The sequence below is a fragment of the Arachis stenosperma genome, chromosome 6 (assembly GCF_014773155.1).
Source record: "Arachis stenosperma cultivar V10309 chromosome 6, arast.V10309.gnm1.PFL2, whole genome shotgun sequence".
NCBI lineage: Eukaryota > Viridiplantae > Streptophyta > Magnoliopsida > Fabales > Fabaceae > Arachis > Arachis stenosperma.
Genome location: NC_080382.1, coordinates 39231104 through 39256482, shown reverse-complemented (window position 1 = coordinate 39256482; position 25379 = coordinate 39231104). Strand labels below are relative to the sequence as shown.

General features: G+C 39.2%; 1 non-coding gene across 1 annotated transcript; it reads right to left on the bottom strand.

The window, feature by feature from the left end:
* Window positions 1-23349: 23349 nt before the first annotated feature.
* LOC130937743 (small nucleolar RNA R71) lies at window positions 23350-23456 on the bottom strand. The gene has a single exon (XR_009068945.1). It is a non-coding gene; the product is annotated as a small nucleolar RNA R71 (small nucleolar RNA).
* Window positions 23457-25379: the final 1923 nt, after the last annotated feature.

Here is a 25379-nt window from a genome sequence, read left to right as displayed (position 1 = left end):
AATCCAACAGCATCTGCAGTCCTTTTGAGTCTCTGGATCAGATTTTTGCTCAGATCCCTCAATTTCAGCCAGAAAATACCTGAAATCACAGAAAAACACACAAACTCATAGTAAAGTCCAGAAAAGTGATTTTTAACTAAAAACTAATAAAAATATAATAAAAACTAACTAAAAGATACTAAAAACATACTAAAAACAATGCCAAAAAGCGTACAAATTATCCGCTCATCACAACACCAAACTTAAATTGTTGCTTGTCCCCAAGCAACTGAAAATCAAATAAGATAAAAAGAAGAGAATATGCAATGAACTCCAAAAATATCTATGAAGATCAGTATTGATTAGATGAGCGGGGCTTTTAGCTTTTTGCCTCTGAATAGTTTTGGCATCTCACTTTATCCTTTGGAATTCAGAATGATTGGCTTCTTTAAGAACTCAGAATCCAGATAGTGTTATTGATTCTCCTAGTTAAGTATGATGATTCTTGAACACAGCTACTTATTGAGTCTTGGCTGTGGCCCAAAGCACTCTGTCTTCCAGTATTACCACCGGATACATACATGCCACAGACACATAATTGGGTGAACCTTTTCAGATTGTGACTCAGCTTTGCTAGAGTCCCCAACTAGAGGTGTCCAGGGTTCTTAAGCACACTCTTTTTTCCTTGGATCACAACTTTATTTCTTTCTTTTTCTTTCTTTTTCGGTTTTTTTTTCGCCTCTTCTTTTTCTTTCTCTCTTTTTTTTTTGTATTCACTGCTTTTTCTTGCTTCAAGAATCATTTTTATGATTTTTCAGATCCTCAGTAACATGTTTCCTTTTTCATCATTCTTTCAAGAGCCAACATTCATGAACCACAAATTCAAAAGACATATGCACTGTTCAAGCATACATTCATAGAACAAAAGTGTTGCCACCACATCAAAATAATTAAACTGTTATAAAATTCAAAATTCATGCAATTCTTTTCTTTTTCAATTAAGAACAATCTCTAAGAAAGGTGATGGATTCATAGGACATTCATAACTTTAAGGCATAGACACTAAGACACTAATGATCATAAGACACAAACATGGATAATATAAAGCACTAAAATTCGAAAAACAGAAAATTAAAGAACAAGGAGATTAAAGAACGGGTCCACCTCAGTGATGGTGGCTTGTTCTTCCTCTTGAAGGTCTTATGGAGTGCTTGAGCTCCTCAATGTCTCTTCCTTGTCTTTGTTGCTCCTCTCTCATGATTTTTTGATCTTCTCTAATTTCATGGAGGAGGATGGAATGCTCTTGGTGCTCCACCCTTAGTTGTCCCATGTTGGAACTCAATTCTCCTAGGGAGGTGTTCAGTTGCTCCCAATAGTTTTGTGGAGGAAAGTGCATCCCTTGAGGTATCTCAGGGATCTCATGATGAGAGGGGTCTCTTGTTTGCTCCATCCTTTTCTTGGTGATGGGCTTGTCCTCATCAATGGGGATATCTCCTTCTATGTCAACTCCAACTGAATAACAGAGATGACAAATGAGATGAGGAAAGGCTAGCCTTGCCAAGGTGGAAGACTTGTCCGCCACTTTATAGAGTTCTTGGGCTATAACCTCATGAACTTCCACTTCTTCTCCAATCATGATGCTATGAATCATGATGGCCCGGTCTAGAGTAACTTCAGACCGGTTGCTAGTTGGAATGATTGAGCGTTGGATGAACTCCAACCATCCTCTAGCCATGGGCTTGAGGTCATGCCTTCTCAATTGAACCGGCTTGCCTCTTGAATCTCTCTTCCATTGTGCGCCCTCTTCACATATGACTGTGAGGACTTGGTCCAATCTTTATCCAAAGTTGACCCTTCTAGTGTAAGGATGTGCATCTCCTTGCATCATGGGCAAGTTGAATGCTAACCTTACATTTTCCGGACTAAAATCCAAGTATTTCCCCTGAACCATAGTAAGATAATTCTTTGGATCCGGGTTCACACTTTGATCATGGTTCTTGGTGATCCATGCATTGGCATAGAACTCTTGAACCATCAAGATTCCGACTTGTTGAATGGGGTTGGTAAGCACTTCCCAACCTCTTCTTCGGATCTCATGGCGGATCTCCGGATATTCACCCTTTTTGAGTGAAAAGGGGACCTCGGGGATCACCTTCTTCAAGGCCACAACTTCATAGAAGTGGTCTTGATGCACCCTTGAGATGAATCTATCCATCTCCCATGACTCGGAGGTGGAAGCTTTTGCCTTCCCTTTCCTCTTTCTAGAGGTTTCTCCGGCCTTGGATGCCATAAATGGTTATGGAAAAACAAAAAGCAATGCTTTTACCACACCAAACTTAAAAGGTTTGCTCGTCCTCGAGCAAAAGAAGAAAGAAGAGAGTAGAAGAAGAAGAAATGAGGGAGAAGGAGATGGCTTATGTATTCGGCCAAGGAGGGGGGAAGTGGTGTTTAGGTTTTGTGAAAATGAAGGAGTGAAGAAGGGTATTTATAGGAGAGAGGGGAGATGGGGTTCGGCCATATTGGGTGGGTTTGGGAGGGAAAGTGGTTTGAATTTGAAGGGTGAAGTTGGTGGGGTTTTATGAAGGATGGATGTGAGTGGTGAAGAGATTTTGGGGAAGAGGTAATGAGGTGATTGGTGAATGGGTGAAGAAGAGAGAGAGAGTGGTGGGGTTGGTGGGGATCCTGTGGGGTCCACAGATCCTGTGGTGTCAAGGAAAAGTCATCCCTGCACCAAATGGCATCAAAAATCACGTTTTGAGCCATTTCTGGCGTTAAACGCCGGGCTGGTGCCCATTCCTGGCATTTAACGCCAGGTTCTTGCCCTTTTCTGGCGTTTAACGCCAGTCTGGTGCCCCTTTCTGGCGTTAAACGCCCAGAATGGTGCCAGACTGGGCGTTAAACGCCCAACTGCTAGACTCACTGGCGTTTAAACGCCAGTGAATTCTTCCTCCAGGGTGTGCTGTTTTTCTTCCTGTTTTTCATTCTGTTTTTGCTTTTTCAATGGATTTTGTGACTTCTTATGATCATCAACCTACAAAAAACATAAAATAACAAAAGAAGATATATAAAATATAATCATTGGGTTGCCTCCCAACAAGCGCTTCTTTAATGTCAGTAGCTTGACAGAGGGCTCTCATGGAGCCTCACAGATACTCAGAGCAATGTTGGAACCTCCCAACACCAAACTTAGAGTTTGAATGTGGGGGTTCAACACCAAACTTAGAGTTTGGTTGTGGCCTCCCAACACCAAACTTAGAGTTTGACTGTGGGGGCTCTGTTTGACTCTGAATTGAGAGAAGCTCTTCATGCTTCTTCTCCATGATGACAGAGGGATATCCTTGAGCCTTAAACACATAGGATTTTTCATTTACTTGAATGATCAGTTCACCTCCATCAACATCAATCACAGCCTTTGCTGTGGCTAGGAAGGGTCTGCCAAGGATGATGGATTCATCCATGCACTTCCCAGTCTCTAGGACTATGAAATCAGTAGGGATGTAATGGTCTTCAACTTTTACCAAAACATTCTCTACAAGTCCATGAGCTTGTTTTCTTGAGTTGTCTGCCATCTCTAGTGAGATTCTTGCAGCTTGTACCTCAAAGATCCCTAGCTTCTCCATTACAGAGAGAGGCATGAGGTTCACACTTGACCCTAAGTCACACAGGGCCTTCTTGAAGGTCATGGTGCCTATGGTACAAGGTATGGAAAACTTCCCAGGATCTTGTCTCTTTTGAGGTAATTTCTGCCTAGACAAGTCATCCAGTTCTTTGGTGAGCAAAGGAGGTTCAGTCTCCCAAGTCTCATTTCCAAATAACTTGTCATTTAGCTTCATGATTGCTCCAAGGTATTTAGCAACTTGCTCTTCAGTGACATACTCATCCTCTTCAGAGGAGGAATACTCATCAGAGCTCATGAAAGGCAGAAGTAAGTCCAATGGAATCTCTATGGTCTCATTTTGAGCCTCAGATTCCCATAATTCCTCATTGGGGAACGCATTGGAGGTCAGTGCACGCCCATTGAGGCCTTCCTCAGTGGCGTCCACTTCCTCTCCCTCCTCTCCAAATTCGGCCATGTTGATGGCCTTGCACTCTCCTTTTGGATTTTCTTCTGTATTACTTGGGAGAGTACTAGGAGGGAGTTCAGTAACTTTCTTGCTCAGGTGTCCCACTTGTGCTTCCAAATTCCAAATGGAAGACCTTGTTTCAGTCATGAAACTTTGAGTGGTTTTGATTAGATCAGAGACCATGGTTGCTAAGTCAGAGGGGTTCTGCTTAGAGTTCTCTGTCTGTTGCTGAGAAGATGATGGAAAAGGTTTGCTATTGCTAAACCTTTTTCTTCCACCATTGTTGTTGTTGAAACCTTGTTGAGGTCTCTCTTGATTCTTCCATGAAAAATTTGGGTGATTTCTCCATGAAGAATTATAGGTGTTTCCATAGAGTTCTCCTAGGTAATTCACCTCTTCCATTGAGGGATTCTCAGGATCATAAGCTTCTTCTTCAGATGAAGCATCCTTAGTACTGCTTGGTGCATTTTGCATTCCAGACAGACTTTGAGAAATCAAATTGACTTGCTGAGTCAATATCTTGTTCTGAGCCAATATGGCATTCAGAGTGTCAATCTCAAGAACTCCTTTCTTCTGACTAGTCCCATTGTTCACAGGATTTCTTTCAGAAGTGTACATGAATTGGTTATTTGCAACCATTTCAATTAGCTCTTGAGCTTCTGTAGGCGTCTTCTTCAGATGAAGAGATCCTCCAGCAGAGCTATCCAAAGACATCTTGGATAGTTCAGAGAGACCATCATAGAAAATACCTATGATGCTCCATTCAGAAAGCATGTCTGAGGGACACTTTCTAATTAATTGTTTGTATCTTTCCCAAGCTTCATAGAGGGATTCTCCATCCTTCTATCTGAAGGTTTGGACTTCCACTCTAAGCTTACTCAATTTTTGAGGTGGAAAGAACTTTGCTAAGAAGGCATTGACTAGCTTTTCCCATGAGTCTAGACTTTCTTTAGGTTGTGAGTCCAACCAAGTCCTAGCTCTGTCTCTTACAGCAAAAGGGAATATCATCAGTCTGTAGACCTCAGGGTCAACCCCATTAGTCTTGACTGTGTCACAGATTTGCAAGAACTCAGCTAAAAACTGATGAGGATCTTCCATTTGAAGTCCATGAAACTTGCAATTCTGTTGCATTAGAGAAACTAATTGAGGCTTAAGCTCAAAGTTGTTTGCTCCAATGGCAGGGATAGAGATGCTTCTCCCATAGAAGTCAGGAGTAGGTGCAGTAAAGTCACCCAGCACCTTCCTTGCATTGTTGGCATTGTTGTTGTTTTCGGCTGCCATGTCTTCTTCTTTGAAGAATTCGGTCAGGTCCTCAACAGAGAGTTGTGCCTTAGCTTCTCTTAGCTTTCACTTCAAGGTCCTTTCAGGTTCAGGGTCAGCTTCAACAAGAATGCCTTTGTCTCTGCTCCTGCTCATATGAAAGAGAAGAGAACAAGAAAATATGGAATCCTCTATGTCACAGTATAGAGATTCCTTGAGGTGTCAGAGGAAAGAAAAATAGAAGAAAGAAGGTAGAAGAATTCGAACTTGATTAGATAGAGTTCGAATTGTGCATTAAGAAGGAGTAGTACTCCATAAATAGAAGGATGTGGGAAGAGAGGAAGAAGATTTTCGAAAATTCAATTAAAAAGATTTTGAAAACATTTTGAAAAAAAACACTTAATTGATTTTCGAAAATAAAAGTGAGAAAGAAATCAAGTGATTTTTGAAAAAAGATTTTGAAATTAGAAGTTAAAAAGATTTGATTGAAAACTTATTCGAAAAAGATGTGGTTAAGAAGATATGATTGAAAAGATTTGATTTGAAAATAATTTTAAAAGATATGATTTGAAAACAATTTTTAAAAAGATTTGATTTTAAAAATTAATGACTTGCCTAACAAGAAAAGATATGATTCAAACATTTAAACCTTTCTCAACAGAAAAGGTAACAATTTTGAGATGTTCAATCAAATCATTAATTGTTAGTAAGTATCTTTGAAAAAGGAAAGAAATTGATTTTGAAAACATTTGATTGAAAAGATATGATTTGAAAAAGATTTGATTTTGAAAAACTTTGAAAACTTAAAAAAAAATTGATTTGAAAAACAAAATCTTCCCCCTTGTGCCATCCTGGCGTTAAACGCCCAGAATGGTATCCATTCTGGCGTTTAACGCCCAAAATGCTACCTTTTTGGGCGTTAAACGCCCAACCAGGTACCCTGGCTGGCGTTTAAACGCCAGTCTGTCCTTCTTCACTGGGCGTTTTGAATGCCCAGCTTTTTCTGTGTAATTCCTCTGCTGCATGTTCTGAATCTTCAGTTCCCTGTACTATTGACTTGAAAATAGAACCAAGATCAAATAAACAAGGCATGCAAGACACCAAACTTAAAATTAGACACTAGACTCAAACAAGAAAAAGAAGAAATAGAAAATACTTTATGTTTCTTGTTTCTTGAAAGAAAAATTTTTTGGTTTTTATGATTTTAAAAATTTTTTTGTGCTTTTTTCGAAAATTATATGGAAATAGAAAAATAAAGGTTTCAGAATTCTCAATTTGAATTTCCAGGAATCATTGCAATGCTAGTCTAAGACTCCGGTCCAGGAATTAGACATGGCTTCACAGCCAGCCAAGCTTTCAAAGAAAGCTTCGGTCCAAAACACTAGACATGGCCAATGGCCAGCCAAGCCTTAGCAGATCATTGCTCCAATAGCAAGATTGATAGAGATCAACAAGCTATTGTGATGATTAGTTGAAACCTCGGTCCAATAAGATTAGACATGGCTTCACAGCCAGCCAGATTTCAACAGATCACCACGAAACACTAGAATTCATTCTCAAGAACTCTGAAGAAAAAAAATACCTAATCTAAGCAACAAGATGAACCGTCAGTTGTCCATACACAAACAATCCCCGGCAACGGCGCCAAAAACTTGGTGCACGAAATTGTGATCACTACTTTTTAATACACAAAACAATCCCCGGTAATGGCTCCAAAGACTTGGTGCTCAATACCATGGCATAAACACAACTTCGCACAACTAACCAGCAAGTGCACTGGGTCGTCCAAGTAATAAACCTTACGCGAGTAAGGGTCGATCCCACAGAGATTGTTGCTATGAAGCAAGCTATGGTCACCTTGTAAATCTCAGTTAGGCAGACTCAATTGGGTATAGTGATAAACGAATAAAGCATGAAGATAAAGATAGAGATACTTATGTATATCATTGGTGAGAGCTTCAGATAAGTGTATGAAGATGCCTTCCCTTCCGTCTCTCTGCTTTCCTACAGTCTTCATCCAATCCTTCTTACTCCTTTCCATGGCAAGCTCATGTAGGGTTTCACCGTTGTCAGTGGCTACCTCCCATCCTCTCAGTGAAAATGTTCCCATGCTCTGTCACAGCATATGGCTAATCAGCTGTCGGTTCTCGGTCAGGCCGGAATAAAATCCATCGATCCTTTTGCGTCTGTCACTAATGCCCCGCCTGCTAGGAGTTTGAAGTACGTCACAGTCATTCAATCATTGAATCCTACTCAGAATACCACAGACAAGGTTAGACCTTCCGGATTCTCTTGAATGCCGCCATCAGTTCTCGCCTATACCACGAAGACTCTGATCTCACGGAATGGCTGGCTCGTTTGTCAGGCGAGCACTCGGTTGTCAGGCGATCAACCATGCATCGTGTATCAGGAATCCAAGAGATATTCACTAAGCCTCGTATGCTTATAGAACAAGAATGGTTGTCAGTCACTTTGTTCATAAGTGAGAATGATGATGAGTGTCACGGATCATCACATTCATCAAGTTGAAGAACAGGTGATATCTTGGAACAAGAACAAGCGGAATTGAATAGAAGAACAATAGTAATTGCATTAATACTCGAGGTACAGCAGAGCTCCACACCTTAATCTATGGTGTGTAGAAACTCCACCGTTGAAAATACATAAGAACAAGGTCTAGGCATGGCCGAATGGCCAGCCTCCCAGTGATCTAAGAACTAGATGTCCAAAGATGATCAAAGGATCTAAAAATAATCCAAAGATGAAAATACAATAGTAAAAGGTCCTACTTATAGAAAACTAGTAGCCTAGGGTGTACAGAGATGAGTAAATGACATAAAAATCCACTTCCGGGCCCACTTGGTGTGTGCTTGGGATGAGCAATGAAGCATTTTCATGTAGAGACTCTTCTTGGAGTTAAACGCTAGCTTTTATGCCAGTTTGGGCGTTTAACTCCCATTTAGGTGCCAGTTCCGGCGTTTAACGCTGGAATTTCTTGAGGTGACTTTGAACGCCGGTTTGGGCCATCAAATCTTGGACAAAGTATGTACTATCAAATATTGCTGGAAAGCCCAGGATGTCTACTTTCCAACGCCGTTGAGAGCGCGCCAATTGGGCTTCTGTAGCTCCAGAAAATCCACTTCGAGTGCAGGGAGGTCAGAATCCAACAGCATCTGCAGTCCTTTTGAGTCTCTGGATCAGATTTTTGCTCAGATCCCTCAATTTCAGCCAGAAAATACCTGAAATCATAGAAAAACACACAAACTCATAGTAAAGTCCAGAAAAGTGATTTTTAACTAAAAACTAATAAAAATATAATAAAAACTAACTAAAAGATACTAAAAACATACTAAAAACAATGCCAAAAAGCGTACAAATTATCCGCTCATCATAAGTATAGATTCTAAACCAACAAAAGTCCTTTCATACAAACGATTTGGTTGTCACAAGTAACAAACTCTTTTAAAATTGATAACCGAGTATTTAAACCTCGGGTCGTCTTCTCAAGGAATTGCAGGGAGGTGTTCTTATTATTGGTTATGGAGATTGTAAATTTGGGGTTTCAAGGATGAGGAACAAGTAATTTAATGACGAGTAAATTAAATGGCAATTAAAATAAATAAATACTGTAAAGCAAACTTTTGGGCAAGGTATGAGAAATTGAAAGTCCAGACCTAGTTATCCTTATCAATAACAATGAAAGTTGAATTTTAATTCCACTTAGTTAACCTTTATTAAAGCAAAGGAAGGTCAAGGGACTAATTGGTTTGATCTTCGAATCCTATTTATTTCCTAAGAAAAGATTGGGATTATTGAAGTTCAAGCAAATTAGCAAAGATAACAGTTATCAATTACGTTAAGCTAAGGTAACTCCTGAGTTACTGATTTCTTAACCAAGACCAAAAAGGGAAAAGGTAAAACTGCTAGAATAAAAATATCCTTAGATGGGAAGCAACAGTAACATAAATCAAAGAGAGCAATAATAAACTGAAATACCTGAATAACATTAATTCAATTAATAATCTGGAACATAGAAGAGTTCATAAATCAAATTGAGAAAGTAAATAAAAAGGAATGTTGAACCTGATCAAAAGAGATAATCCTGAAAGCGAATAAAATCCTAAATCTAATCTTAATCCTAAAGAGAGAGGAGAGAACCTCTCTCCAACTAAACCTAAATCATGGAAAGTGACTAAAAATTCTCGGCTCCCTTTGAATGGATGCATGCTTCCACTTTATAACCTCTGATCTGTACCTTTTGAACTTGGATTTGGGCCAAAAAGGGCTTTAGAATTCACTATGAGCATTTTCTGCAATTTCTGGTGCGTGGCCTCTGTCACGCGTCTGCGTGGGTCACGCGGTCGCGTCAATTGGAGTTTTCCTTGTCGCGCGGTCGCGTCAGTCATGCGGCCGCGTCATAGGTGTTCTTCTTTAGGTGCACGGTCGCGTCAGTCATGCGGCCGCGTCGCTGCTTCTTCACGCTTGGCATGCGGCCGCGTCGTCCATGCGGTTGCATCGCTGTCAGTTTCTTCACAAACTCTGTTTTATGCTTTCCTTCCATTTTTGTATGTTTCCTTTCAATCCTTTAAGCCATTCCTGCCCTATGAAACCTGAAATACTCAACACACAAATCACGGCATCGAATGGTAATAAAGGATAATTAAATTTGATAATTTTAAAGCATAGAAAACATATATTTCACATATATCACATAATAAGGAAGGGAAAGTAAAATCATGCAGTTTATATGAATAAGTGAGTGAAGGATTGAACAAATCACTTAAATTAAGCACAAATTGTATCATAAAATATGGGTTGGATTCACAACCTAAGGATAGCCTGGACTCCTAGGATAAGCTGGTCACGGCTTTCTTGGATAAATTCTTTCCTCCTCAAAAGCTGAGCAAACTTAGAGTGGATGTTCAGACCTTCAAACAAAAAGATGGTGAATCCCCCTATGAAGCTTGGGAAAGATACAAGCAGTTGACCAAAAGGTGTCCATCTGACATGTTTTCAGAATGGATCATATTAGATATATTCTATTATGGTCTATCTGAGTTTTCGAAAATGTCATTGGACCATTCTGCAGGTGGATCTATTCACCTAAAGAAAACGCCTGAAGAGGCTCAAGAACTCATTGACATGGTTGCAAATAACCAATTCATGTACACCTCTGAGAGGAATTCCGTGAATAATGGGACACCTCAGAGGAAGAGAGTTCTTGAAATTGATGCTCTGAATGCCATATTGGCTCAGAACAAAGTGTTGACTCAGCAAGTCAACATGATCTCTCAAAGTCTGAATGGATGGCAAAACGCATCCAACAGTACTAAAGAGGCAGCTTCTGAAGAAGCTTATGATCCTGAGAACCCTGCAATAGCAGAGGTAAATTACATGGGTGAACCTTATGGAAACACCTATAATTCATCATGGAGAAATCATCCAAATTTCTCATGGAAGGATCAACAAAAGCCTCAACAAGGCTTTAACAATGGTGGACGCAATAGGCTGAGCAATAGCAAGCCTTTTCCATTATCTTCTCAGCAACAGACAGAGAATTCTGAACAAAGCACTTCCAATTTAGCCAATCTAGTCTCTGATCTGTCAAAGGCCACTTTCAGTTTCATGAGTGAAACAAGATCCTCTATCAGAAATCTGGAGGCACAAGTGGGCCAGCTGAGTAAGAAAGTCATTGAAACTCCTCCCAGTATTCTCCCAAGCAACACAGAAGAGAATCCAAAAGGAGAGTGCAAGGCCATTGATGTAATCAATATGGCCGAATGCACAAGGGAGGAGGAGGACGAAAATCCTAGTGAGGAAGACCTCCTGGGACGTCCCTCAAGCAAGAAGGAGTTTCCTATTAAGGATCCAAAGGAATCTGAGGCTCATATAGAGACCATAGAAATTCCATTAAATCTCCTTCTGCCATTCATGAGCTCTGAAGACTATTCTTCCTCTGAAGAGGATGAAGATGTGACTAGAGAGCAAGTTGCTCAATATTTAGGAGCTATCATGAAGCTGAATGCCAAGTTGTTTGGTAATGAGACTTGGGAAAGTGAACCTCCCTTGCTCATTAATGAACTAGATACCTGGATTCAGCAAATTTTACCTCAAAAGAGACAAGATCCTGGCAAGTTGTTAATACCTTGTACCATAGGCACCATGACCTTTGAAAAAGCTCTATGTGATCTAGGGTCAGGGATAAATCTTATGCCACTCTCTGTAATGGAGAAGCTGGGGATCATTGAGGTACAACCTGCCTTGTTCCCACTACAATTGGCAGACAAGTCATTGAGACAAGCTTATGGAATAGTAGAGGACATGTTATTTAAGGTTGAAGGCCTTTACATCCCTGCTGATTTCATAATCTTAGACACTAGGAAGGAAGAGGATGAATGCATCATCCTTGGAAGACCTTTCCTAGCTACAGCAGGAGCTGTGATAGATGTCAACAGAGGTGAATTAGTCCTTCAATTGAATGGGGACTACCTTGTGTTTAAGGCACATGGCCATCCCTCTGTGACAAAAGAGAGTAAGCATAAAGAGCTTCTCTCAATTCAGAGTCAAGAAGAGCCCCCACAGTCAAACTCTAAGTTTGGTGTTGGGAGGCCACAACCAAACACTAAGTTTGGTGTTAAGACCCCATATCCAAACTCTAAGTTTGGTGTTGGGGCTATACAACATTAATCTGATCACCTGTGAGGCTCCATGAGAGCCCACTATCAAGCTAATGACATTAAAAGAGCGCTTGTTGGGAGGCAACCCAATTTTATTTATCTAATTTTTATTTTATTTTATTTTATTGTTATTTTGTGTTTTATTAGGTACATGATCATGTGGAGTCACGAAAAAAATATAAAAATTAAAAACAAAATCAAAAACAGCAGAAGAAAAATCACACCCTGGAGGAAGGACAGACTGGCGTTCAACGCCAGTAAGGAGCATCTGGCTGGCGTTCAACGCCAGAACAGAGCATGAATCTGGCGCTGAACGCCAGAAACAAGCAACATTCTGGCGTTTGAAAGCCAGGAATGTGCCTTAAGAAAAGCTGGCGCTGAACGCCAGTAACAAGCATGGAACTGTCGTTCAACGCCAGAAACATGCTACATATGGGCGTTCAACACCAGAAACATGCTGCACATGGGCGTTGAACGCCCAGAGTGTGCATCATCTCGGCGTTTAAATGCCAGAATGGTGTGCAGAGGCATTTTACATGCCTAATTGGTGCAGGGATGTAAATCCTTGACACCTCAGGATCTGTGGACCCCACAGGATCATCTCAGGATCTGTGAACCCCACAGGATCCCCACCTACCTCACCCTCTCTCTCCATTCATGGTCATCCCTTCTATTTTTCATTCACCACCTACATCTATCCACTCTTCCCCATACACCCCACCTACCTTTAAAATTCAAATTCTCTTTCCCACCCAATCCCACCCATATAGCCGAATACACACATCCCTCAATCTCCTCCATATCTTCTTCTTATTCTTCATCTTTTCTTTCTTCTCTTGCTCGAGGGCGAGCAATTTTCTAAGTTTGGTGTGGTAAAAGCATAGCTTTTTGCTTTTCCATAACCATTAATGGCACCTAAGGCCAGAGACATCCAAAAAAAAAAAAGAAGAAGAAGAGAAAAAAGGGAAGACAAAAGCTTCCACCTCTGAGTCATGGGAGATGGAAAGACTGATGTAAAGGGTTTATAGCTCAGTGGTAGAATATTTGACTGCAAATCAAGAGATCCCTGAGATACCTCAGGGGATAAATTGTCCTCTACACAATTATTGGGAGCAACTAAGGATAGGAACACCAAAATTACTAGGGATCATGCAACAGAAGCAAGGAAGAGACATAAAGGAGCTCAAAAAGCACCATTGGACCTTCAAGAAGGCGCCACCCTCACTCAGGTGGATTCATTCCTTGTTCTTATTTCTTTCTGCTTTTCGGTTTTTATGCTGTGTTTATCTATGTTTTGTGTCTCTACTTCATGATCATTAGTAGTTAGTAACTATGTCTTAAAGTTATGAATAATTCCATGAATCCTTCACCTCTCTTAAATGAAAAAATGTTTTAATTCAAAAGAACAAGAAGTACATGAATTTCGAATTTATCCTTGAAATTAATTTAATTATATTGATGTGGTGACAATACTTTTTGTCTTCTGAATGAATGCTTAAACAGTGCATATTTTTTTGATCTTGTTGTTTATGAATGTTAAAATTGTTGGCTCTTGAAAGAATAATGAACAAAGAGAAATGTTATTGGTGATCTGAAAAATCATGAAATTGATTCTTGAAGCAAGAAAAAGCAGTGAAAAAGAAAGCTTGCGAAAAAAAGAGAGAAATGGCGAAAAAAAAATAATAGAAAGAAAAAGAAAAAGCAAGCAGAAAAAGCCAATAGCCTTTAAAACCAAAAGGCAAGGGTAAAAAGGATCCAAGGCTTTGAGCATCAATGGATAGGAGGGCCCAAGGAAATAAAATCCAGGCCTAAGCGGCTAAATCAAGCTGTCCCTAACCATGTGCTTGTGTCATGAAGGTCCAAGTGAAAAGCTTGAGACTGAGTGGTTAAAGTCGTGATCCAAAGCAAAAAGAGTGTGCTTAAGAGCTCTAGACACCTCTAACTGGGGACTCTAGCAAAGCTGAGTCACAATCTGAAAAGGTTCACCCAGTCATGTGTCTGTGGCATTTATGTATCTGGTGGTAATACTGGAAAACAAAGTGCTTATGGCCACAGCCAAGACTCATAAATAGCTGTGTTCAAGAATCAACATACTTAACTAGGAAAGTCAATAACACTATCTGAAATTCTAAGTTCCTAGAGAAGCCAATCATTCTAAACTTCAAAGGAAAAAGTGGGATGCCAAAACTGTTCAGAAGCAAAAAGCTACAAGTCCCGCTCATCTAATTAGAATTAATATTCATTGATATTTTGGAATTTATAGTATATTCTCTTCTTTTTATCCTAATTGATTTTCAGTTGCTTGGGGACAAGCAACAATTTAAGTTTGGTGTTGTGATGAGCGGATAATTTATACGCTTTTTGGCATTGTTTTTAGGTAGTTTTTAGTAAGTTCAAGCTACTTTTAGGGATGTTTTCATTAGTTTTTATGTTAAATTCACATTTCTGGACTTTACTATGAGTTTGTGTGTTTTTCTGTAATTTCAGGTAATTTCTGGCTGAAATTGAGGGACTTGAGCAAAACTCTGAGAAGGAGGCTGACATAGGACTGCTGATGCTGTTGGAATCTGACCTCCCTGCACTCAAAATGGATTTTCTGGAGCTACAGAACTCCAAATGGCGCGCTCTCACTGGCGTTGGAAAGTAGACATCCAGAGCTTTCCAGCAATATATAATACTTTGTACTTTATTAGGGAATTAACGACGTAAATTGGCGCTCAATGCCAATTACATGTTGCTGTCTGGAGTTAAACGCCAGAAACACGTCACGACCCGGAGTTGAACGCCCAAAACACGTTATAACTTGGCGTTCAACTCCAAGAGAAGCCTCAGCTCGTGGATAGATCAAGCTCAGCCGAAACATACACCAAGTGGGCCCCGGAAGTGGATTTATGCATCAATTACTTACTCATGTAAACCCTAGTAGCTAGTCTAGTATAAATAGGATAAGTTACTATTGTATTAGACATCTTTGGTCTCAGTTTTGTTTTATTCTTCATCTTAAGAGGCTATTGATCACATTTTAGGGGGCTGGCCATTCGGCCATGCCTGAACCTTTCACTTATGTATTTTCAATGGTGGAGTTTCTGCACACCATAGATTAAGGGTGTGGAGCTCTGCTGTACCTCAAGTTTCAATACAATTACTATTATTTTCTATTCAATTCTCTTTTATTCTTATTCCAAGATATACGTTGCACTTCAACTTGATGAATGTGATGATCCGTGACACTCATCATCATTCTCACCTATGAACGCGCGTGACTGACAACCACTTCCGTTCTACTTTAGGCCGGGCGCATATCTCTTAGATTCCCTAACAGAATCTTCGTGGTATAAGCTAGATAGATGGCGGCATTCATGGGAATCCGGAAAGTCTAACCTTGTCTGTGGTATTTCGAGTAGGATTCTAGGAATTCGGAAAGTCTAACCTTGTCTGTGGTATTCCGAGTAGGATTCCGGTATTGAATGACTATGACGAGCTTCAAACTCTTGAAGGCTGGGCGTTAGTGATAGACGCAAAAGAATCAAGGGATTCTATTCCAACCTGATTGAGAACCAACAGATGATTAGCCGTGCTGTGACAGAGCATTTGGACCATTTTCACTGAGAGGATGGGATGTAGCCATCGACAAGGGTGATGCCTCCAGACGATTAGCCATGCAGTGACAGCGCATAGGACCATTTTCCCGAGAGCATGAAAAGTAGCCATTGACGACGGTGACGCCCTACATACAGTTTGCCATGGAAAGGAGTAAGAAGGATTGGATGAAAGCAATATGAAAACAGAGATTCGAGAGGATTCTAGCATCTCCACACGCCTATCTGAAATTCCCATCATTGATCTACATAAGTATTTCTATCCTTTTCTATTTTCTATTTATTATTTATTTTCAAACTTATCATAAACCATTTAATCTGCCTAACTGAGATTTACAAGGTGACCATAGCTTGCTTCATACCAACAATCTCTGTGGGATCGACCCTTACTCACGTAAGGTATTACTTGGATGACCCAGTACACTTGCTGGTTAAGTTGAACGGAGTTGTGATCACACGTGCCATTACCAGGGATTATTAAAGATCCCAATTCATCATACCATGATCTCTTTGGGGTATTTTTGATTTCATACAAATATAAAGAGACCAACTTTGAGGATCACAATTTCGTCCACCAATTGCCTAGACCTTGATGCATATACCTGTGATAGTTTCCATTCCCTTCAGCAAAATTAGAACCAAACTCAAAGCGAGAGGGGTGAGAATTCATAGTAGCTAATAGAAATAAAAGAGGGAAAAACAAAAACAAATAACAAGTAAGGAAAGAAAGATAAGATAAGAATTTTAAAATAAAAATATGAATTTTTTTTGTTTTTTTGTTTTTTTTTTATTTTAAATATTTACAATAACCAATAATAAGGCACACGTTTGCAATTCCCCGGCAACGGCGCCATTTTGATGAGAGGATTTTTACTAGTAAAGAATTTTATAAAGTCGCGTTGTAAGTATAGATTCTAAACCAACAAAAGTCCTTTCATACAAACGATTTGGTTGTCACAAGTAACAAACCCCTTTAAAATTGATAACCGAGTATTTAAACCTCGGGTCGTCTTCTCAAGGAACTGCAGGGAGGTGTTCTTATTATTGGTTATGGAGATTGTAAATTTGGGGTTTCAAGGATGAGGAACAAGTAATTTAATGACGAGTAAATTAAATGGCAATTAAAATAAATAAATACTGTAAAGCAAACTTTTGGGCAAGGTATGAGAAATTGAAAGTCTAGACCTAGTTATCCTTATCAATAACAATGAAAGTTGAATTTTAATTCCACTTAGTTAACCTTTATTAAAGCAAAGGAAGGTCAAGGGACTAATTGGTTTGATCTTCGAATCCTATTTATTTCCTAAGAAAAGATTGGGATTATTGAAGTTCAAGCTAATTAGCAAAGATAACAGTTATCAATTATGTTAAGCTAAGGTAACTCCTGAGTTACTGATTTCTTAACCAAGACCAAAAAGGGAAAAAGTAAAACTGCTAGAATAAAAATATCCTTAGATGGGAAGCAACAGTAACATAAATCAAAGAGAGCAATAATAAACTGAAATACCTCAATAACATTAATTCAATTAATAATCTGGAACATAGAAGAGTTCATAAATCAAATTGAGAAAGTAAATAAAAAGGAATGTTGAACCTGATCAAAAGAGATAATCCTGAAAGCGAATAAAATCCTAAATCTAATCTTAATCCTAAAGAGAGAGGAGAGAACCTCTCTCCAACTAAACCTAAATCATGGAAAGTGACTAAAAATTCTCGACTCCCGTTGAATGGATGCATGCTTCCACTTTATAACCTATGATCTGTACCTTCTGGACTTGGATTTGGGCCAAAAAGGGCTTCAGAATTCGCTATGAGCTTTCTGCAATTTCTGGTGCGTGGCCTCTGTCACGCGTCCGCGTGGGTCACATGGTCGCGTCAATTGGAGTTTTCCTTGTCGCACGGTCGCGTCAGTCATGCGGCCGCGTCATAGGTGTTCTTCTTTAGGTGCGCGGTCGCGTCAGTCATGCGGCCGCGTCGCTGCTTCTTCGCGCTTGGCATGCGGCCGCGTCGTCCATGCGGTCGCGTCGCTGCCAGTTTCTTCACAAACTCCGTTTTATGCTTTCCTTCCATTTTTGTATGTTTCCTTTCCATCCTTTAAGCCATTCTTACCCTATGAAACTTAAAATACTCAACACACAAATCACGGCATCGAATGGTAATAAAGGATAATTAAATTTGATAATTTTAAAGCATAGAAAACATATATTTCACATATATCACATAATAAGGAAGGGAAAGTAAAATCATGCAGTTTATATGAATAAGTGAGTGAAGGATTGAACAAATCACTTAAATTAAGCACAAATTGTATCATAAAATATGGGTTTATCAGATACTCACAAGCCCCTCTTTACCAAGCACCTCCATATGACCCTAATCTATATTCATCACTCCAACAACCTTTTGAACCATATGAGCCATACATAGAACCACCATTCAAATATCAATACTCCCAAGAACCACCTTTTAGTTATGAGTTAGATCTTGTTTCTCTTGGCTTTGGTTGAGTGATTAGTGACTCTTGAGTTATCAAACTCTCTTGTTGATTGATAACTAGAGATTGCTAATTGACTTGAATGCCACTACGCTAGTCTTTCCTTAGGAGTTGGCTAGGACTTGTGGAATTAAGTTAATTCATCCACTTGACTTTTCTCCATGGTTAGAGGTTAACCAAGTGGGAGCAATGAACAAATCTCATCATAATTAATAAAAAGGGGACAAAATGCCCCAAAGTAAATGGTGAAAGCAATGCATATGAGTTGCACTAAAATTGGGATGCATGAATATGTGGTAAACATAGTTAATGGGTAGTTATTGATTTTATATTATGATTATATGGATTGTCTTAGGTTAGGTGGTAAGTTTAGGTTAATCAAGGATTCAAATTTTAGTCCACTTGACCAAATACAATCCTACCTTGACCCTAACCCCATTACAACGCTTAAAAGACCTCTTGATGTGTGTATTTGTGCATTGAATCTTTGTTGATTGTTAGATGAAGAGAAAGTCTTAGAAAGCGAGATTAGTAGAGAATTGAGAGAATCGAACCTTAAACACTTGAGCGATTAGAGTGTATACACTTCCAGTGAGGGTTCGAAGCTCGACTCTATGTTCCCGGCTTTCGTGAGCTATTTTTTTCTTGCAAGTCTATTTGTACTTCATTTTTATGATTTGAATTAGTGAAATCCAGTTCATATTTGTTCTTAAAAGATTTATTTACTATTAACCAAGTAGGTAGAAACATTTTGTATGTAGTTGTATTCATATAGATAGGTTGCATCTCATACTTTCTACCATTCCTCTTCACTCATATAGTTTCTCTTGAGCTTAGCATGAGGACATGCTAATGTTTAAGCGTGGGGAGATTTGATGCACCACTATTTCATGGTATATCTTGTACTTAATTGAGTGGATTTTATCCACTATTCTCACACTTATTCATTGAATTCGCATGTTTTACATTTTCCTTCTTGATTTTGTGCTATGATTGAAAACATGCTTCTTTGGCCTTAATTTTGCTATGTTTAATCATCTCTTATTACCATTCGATGCCATGATATGTGTGTTAAGTGTTTTCAGAGATTACAGGGCAAGAATGGCTTAAAGGATGGAAAGGAAGCATGCAAAAGTGGAAGGAATACAAGAAGCTGAAGGAACTGCAAAGCTATCAACCTTGACCTCTTCATATTCAATCAATCATAACTTGAGCTATAGAGATCCAAATGAGGCGGTTTTAGTTGCGTTGGAAAGCTAACATCCGAGGCTTCAAAATGATATACAATTTGTCATAGTGGCCATGCAGCTAGGCGACGCGCACGCGCACTTGACGCGCACGCGCACATTGGCAAAAAGTCCATCAGCGCGCACGCGCACTTGGCGCGTATGCGCGACATGTGCAACGTACTGCAACTGTAGAAATCAATGGGGGCGATTTTTGGGCTATTTTGGACCCAGTTTTTGGCCCAAAAAACATAGAATAGAAGCTGCAGAGTGGGGGAATCTACACATTCATTCACACATTCCGTTATTCACAATTTTAGGTTTAGATGTAGTTTTTAGAGATAGAGGCTCCCTCCTCTCTCTTAGGTTTTAGGATTTTAGGATTAGCTTTTCTTATTTCAATTTAGCTTTCTCTTCTACTTTTAATTTTTCTAGTACTTTAGTTTATCTATTTTCCCTATTGATTACTTTATGTTGCTATTTGGTTTATAAATTCTCATGTTTAATTTGATTTTCTATTTAATGCAATTTGAGGTATTTCAGATTTATGATTTTAATTTAGCTTTTTACATCCTTAGCTTGAATTGATTAATTGGAGACACTTGAGTTATCAAACTCCTTGTTGATTGATAATTGTTATCTTTGCTAATTGATTTGAATTCCAATGACTCTAGTCTCTCCTTGAGAGTTGACTAGGACTTGAGGAATCAAATTGATTTATCCACTTGACTTACCTTCATAGTTAGAGGTTAACAAAGTGGGAGCAAAAGCCAATTCTCATCACAATTGATAAGGATAACTAGGAGAGGACGTCCAGTTCTTATACCTTGCAAGGGATTTCATGATAATTAGTTTACTTTCTTGTCATTTACATTCCTTGTTCAAACCTTTCAAAAACCAAAGATATACTTTTTCCATAACCAATAATAACTACACCTCCCTGCAATTCCTTGAGAGACGACCCGAGGTTTAAATACTTCGGTTTATTTTTATTGGGTTTGCTTAAGTGACAACCAAATTTTTGTATGAAAGGATTATTGTTAGTTTAGAAACTATACTTGCAATGAGAATTTATTTGTGAAATTCTAAACTATCAAAAGTCCGTTCATCAATTCTTAAATAACTGACATAAATACAATATATCTAAATAAAACTGAGCATATTTAAACAAGTGTTCAATCTCATCATTTAACAATAACAAATGAAAAGAGAATTAAATGTTTAATTTACTAATCCAAAAAAAAAAACAAAACAAATAAGAAAGATTCATAAGTCATAACACTTGGATTATCACTATACATTTACTATATTTTCCCCTCTTCTTAGTATTTATTTTCAGTTTACATTCAAAAGTCATAACACTTGATAATGCGGTTAACACCTACCTCAAAGTAATTAATTTTCCTAGATCTCCCATTTGATAAGATGATAAGTATGTCAGTCACATTCTTATTCTTGTTAGTTCCTATCTCTAATCAACAACTTCTTCCTACTTTCGTCTAGCATGTTGGTGCACGAATCCTCACACTTTGTACAACTGTACTAGAAAGTGCACTGGGTTGTCCAAGTAATACCTGAGCGAGTCAGGGTCGATCCCACGAGGATTGTGGTTTGAAGCAAGCTATGGTTATTTTATAGATCTTAGTCAGGTGAGTAGGAGATGTTGATATGTTATTTTTAATTGCATAAAAGGAATAATGAGATCTGAACTAGGTTGACCTGTTTATAATGATAAGAAGATGGTTAAGGCTTAGAGATGCTTTGTCCTTCTGGATTAACTCTGGTCTTATTGTCTTCTTCAATTGTGAATGATTTTTTCTATGGCAGGCTATATGCAATCAACGCCATACGATCGTGGTCACCAATCTCCTCCAGATCTGAACCCCAGGGTTAGTGTGGATCCATTCTGATTGAGGGTGAAGCTCCTGCAGTCCATACTTCTTAATGATCCTACTCAAAATGCCACAGACAAGGTCGAATCTTCCGGATCAGAGAATGCTGTGCCTTTGGATTCTAGCCTCTACCATAGAGACCCTAATCTTCCTATACTTTGGCTGAACTGGTGTCTCGAGAAGTCCCCAATGACGTCTTGGATTAGCCGTCTAAGACATGTATAATCAAGCTGGTGGTTCGATGCTTTCCAGTTACGTATTCACACGAACCCAAGAAGAACACAGGTGGTTGTCAGGCACACGATTTTAGTATGAAGAACGAAGATGATTGTCACGAGTCATCCCATTCATCAAGTTGAAGAACGAAGATACATCTTAAAATTGAATCAAACACGGATTGAAGAGAAACAGTAATACCTTTATTAATCCATAAAACTCAGCAGAGCTCCTCCCTTCAACCTAGGAGGTTTAGAAACTTATACTGATAGAAAATACAATGTGTAAAATGAAATATGGTAGATCTCTCTGATGAGAGATGTAAAAAGTTTTTAAATACTAAACTAATAACTATGGATTACATTAAGAAGGGTAAAACAGTCTTTTAGTGCTAAAATCCACTTCTGGGGCCCACTTGGTGAGTGTTTGGGCTGAGCTTTGATGAGTTTCACGTGCTATGAGGCCTCTAGGGCATTGAACGTTGGCTAGGGGGTCCTCTTTGGGCGTTTGGATGCTGGTCTCCCCTTGGTGGGCGCTGGACGCTTGGAATGAGGCAGATGGCTAGCGTTGGACGCCAGTTTTGGACCTTCTATTTTGATGCAAAGTATGAACTATTATATATTTTTGAAAAGCCGGATGTTAGCTTTCCATAGCCGTTAAGAACGCTCCATTCGGACTTCTGTAGCTCCAGAAAAGCTCTTTCGAGTGCAAGGAGGTCAGATCCAAACTGTATCTGCAGCATTTTCTTTGCCTCTGAAACAGACTTTTGCTCTAACTCCTCAATTTCAGCCAGAAAATACCTGAAATTGCATAAAAACACACAAACTCATAGTAGAATCCAAAAATATGAATTTAACACTAAAATCTATGAAAACTTAATAAAACTTAAACAAAACATACTAAAAACTATATGAAAATAATACCCAAAAGCATATAAAATATCCGCTCATCACAACACCAAACTTAAATTGTTGCTTGTCCTCAAGAAACTAAAAACAAAATAGGATAAAAAGAAGAATAAGATACAAAAAATCTCAGAGTTTCCAATGAATGCTTTGGTTTACTTTTATTGGGGTTAAATTCTGTGACAACCATATTAAAATTTGATTTGAGGATCCATTGTTGGTTTAGAACTATACTTACAACGTGAATATTTTGTGAAATTCTTTGCCAACGATAACTCCTTGCTATCAAATTTTTGGCGCCGTTGCCAGGGAATGGTTGCAACGTATGCCTTGGTATCGGTTATGTGAATATGTGAATAGTGTAGATAGTTTACTTGCTTCTAATATTTTGTCTTGGTTAGATTTCTTTTAATGCATAAGTCATGAGTTCTAAGTTTGATGACTCGGTCTCAACCGAACTCTAGCTTAGTCGAGCTTGATCTTGAGATTGAAAGAATTTTGTTACACACCCGGCAAGCTAGGCGGCGGTTGAGCTATGCGGCTAGTGCTTTGGTCCCTTTTGAGGAAACCTCCGAACCACTAGACGGAACGAGAGCGACTTAGAATCCGCCACTTCTTCTATTGACACTATTAACATATATTTGCATCCTACAGGTGAAAATTTCATGGCGGAGCCACGAAGGATAACTTTGCACGAACAAAGGGCTCCGGATCTTATACTTCAACCATTGCAAGTGAGGTATCCCAATCTTGACCCGAACTTTGAGTTGAAGAATAGCTTGATAAATTTGCTCCCCAAGTATCATGGACTTCCGGGCCAAGACCCCATCAGACATCTGAGAGATTTTCAAGTTGCTTGTTCTACAGCTCGAAGGCATGGAGCCAATGAGATTGCTATCATGGTTTTTTCTTGCCCCTTCTTTCTTAAGGGGCAAGCAAAGGAGTGGTTCTATTCCCAACCGGATGAGATAGTGACCGAATGGGATTTATTGAGAACAGAGTTTCTAGACAAGTTTTTTCCATCGGAGAAGACTGACTACATCCGAAAAGAAATCTCTAGTATAATGCAAAAGGATCAAGAGACCTTATATGAGTATTGGATTCGATTCAAGTGGCTATTGGAATCTTGTCCACACCATGGATTGGACATTCACTTGCTCATTAGTTATTTCACTGGAGGTCTTTGCGCGGTAGACAAGAGATTGCTCACCACTTTTAGTGATGGTTCCCTTTCCAAAAACAAGACGGTGGCGGAAGCTTGGAGATTGATAAATGATGTCACCAAGGCTACACAACATGTAAGGGTGAGGAACAACCCCCTCAAGGGCGTGGTGGAAGCACCCCCCCTTCTGAAGCAAGCTTGACCAAAGTGCTTGGGAACATGACTACTCTCCTCACTGAGATGTGCAATGAACAAAAGGCATTTTATTCAATCCAAGCCATCCAAGGTCCACTCAAACACTCCAACTTGAAGGCCCCCCTAGAGTATGTGGTTTATGCTCTAGCACTGCACATTACACCGACCAATGCCACCAAGTTCAAGAAGATTATACCTTTGCAGTAGCCAATTTGAATTATAACAACAGTCTACCCTATCAATCTCAAGGCCAAAACAATTACTCTTCTAGTAATAGTTCCAACCATGGGTGGAGGGACAATGCACAAGGGAACAATTGAAATCAAAGATGGAACAACTCCTCTTCTCATTTCAACAACAATCACCAAGCTTCATCCCAATATCACAACAATAACTATCAAGCTAACCAAAATCACCACAACCAACCATACTAAGCACCCCACCAAAACCAAAATAACTACCCTAGATACCAAGCACCACATCAAAGACATCAATCCAACCAATCCTCTTCCCCCTCCATCAACCAAGGTGATGATTCCAACCGTGCACTCTACCAAGAGCAAGAGAGGATTAAGACCATGGTAGAGAAAAATGCGGACAACACAAGAAACCTCAGTGAACAAGTTGGTGACATAAATGCTCAATTGTCCAACATCACTGAGATGCTTTCAAGGATATATTTACCTCCCTCCAACAACACCAACCAACCCTCAAGCTCTTCTAGCCTTCCATCCTAACCCTTTCAAACCCAAAGGATGGTCTCAATGTCATTACTCTGTGGTCGGGGACTACATTGGAAGAAATACCTCCTAGGGTCATGGAAGACATTCATGAGGAGGAAGTGGTTGTTAAAGTTCTACATGAAGAAGATGAGGTAGACACAAGGCAAGAGGAAGAAGATGTGAGCCTTAAGGAGCCTAAGAGGAAGGCTATAATAGATGAATCCATCCCTATCCCATTCCCTTCAATGGTAAAGAAGGCCAAGAAAACTCCGGAGTTTGATTTAAACATGCTTCAAGTATTCAAGAAGGTTGAGATAACTATCCCACTTCTTGATACTATTCAACAAAATCCAAAGTATGCTAAGTTTTTAAAGGACTTGTGCACACACAAAGAAAGGATTGGTGAGTTGGAAACTTTGTCTTTAGGTAGTTCCATTTCTTCATTGATGAAGCCTATTTCAGAAAAGTGTAGTGACCCCGAACCATGTTTAATATCTTGTCGGATTGGTGGTGTTACATTTCATGACTGTATGTGTGATTTAGGGGCTTGTGTAAGTATCATGCCGCTCTCTATATTTACAAGGTTGAAGTTGGCTCCATTGAAAAGTTCGGCTGCCAAATTTACCTTAGCCGACAAGAGTGTGATCACCGTAGTAGGGGTAGCAGAAGATGTGCTTGTGGCAATCAAGGATTTGGTGTTTCCGGTTGATTTCTATATCCTTGAAATGCCTCGGACGGATAATGGAAGTTCCTCCTCTGTTTTGCTTGGAAGACTGTTCTTGAAGACCTCTAAATTCAAATTGGATGCCTTTACTGGCACATACTTGATGACTTGCATCATCTACCCTTCTTTCTTGCATAAAGAGGACTATAAAAGAGCATAAAGCTCAATTAATCATTGCAATTCATGCATTAATTAATGAATATTATGGTACAGTGCTTTGAGATGAGTTGTGCTGAATTTCAAGTGAAAAAGACATAAAAAATG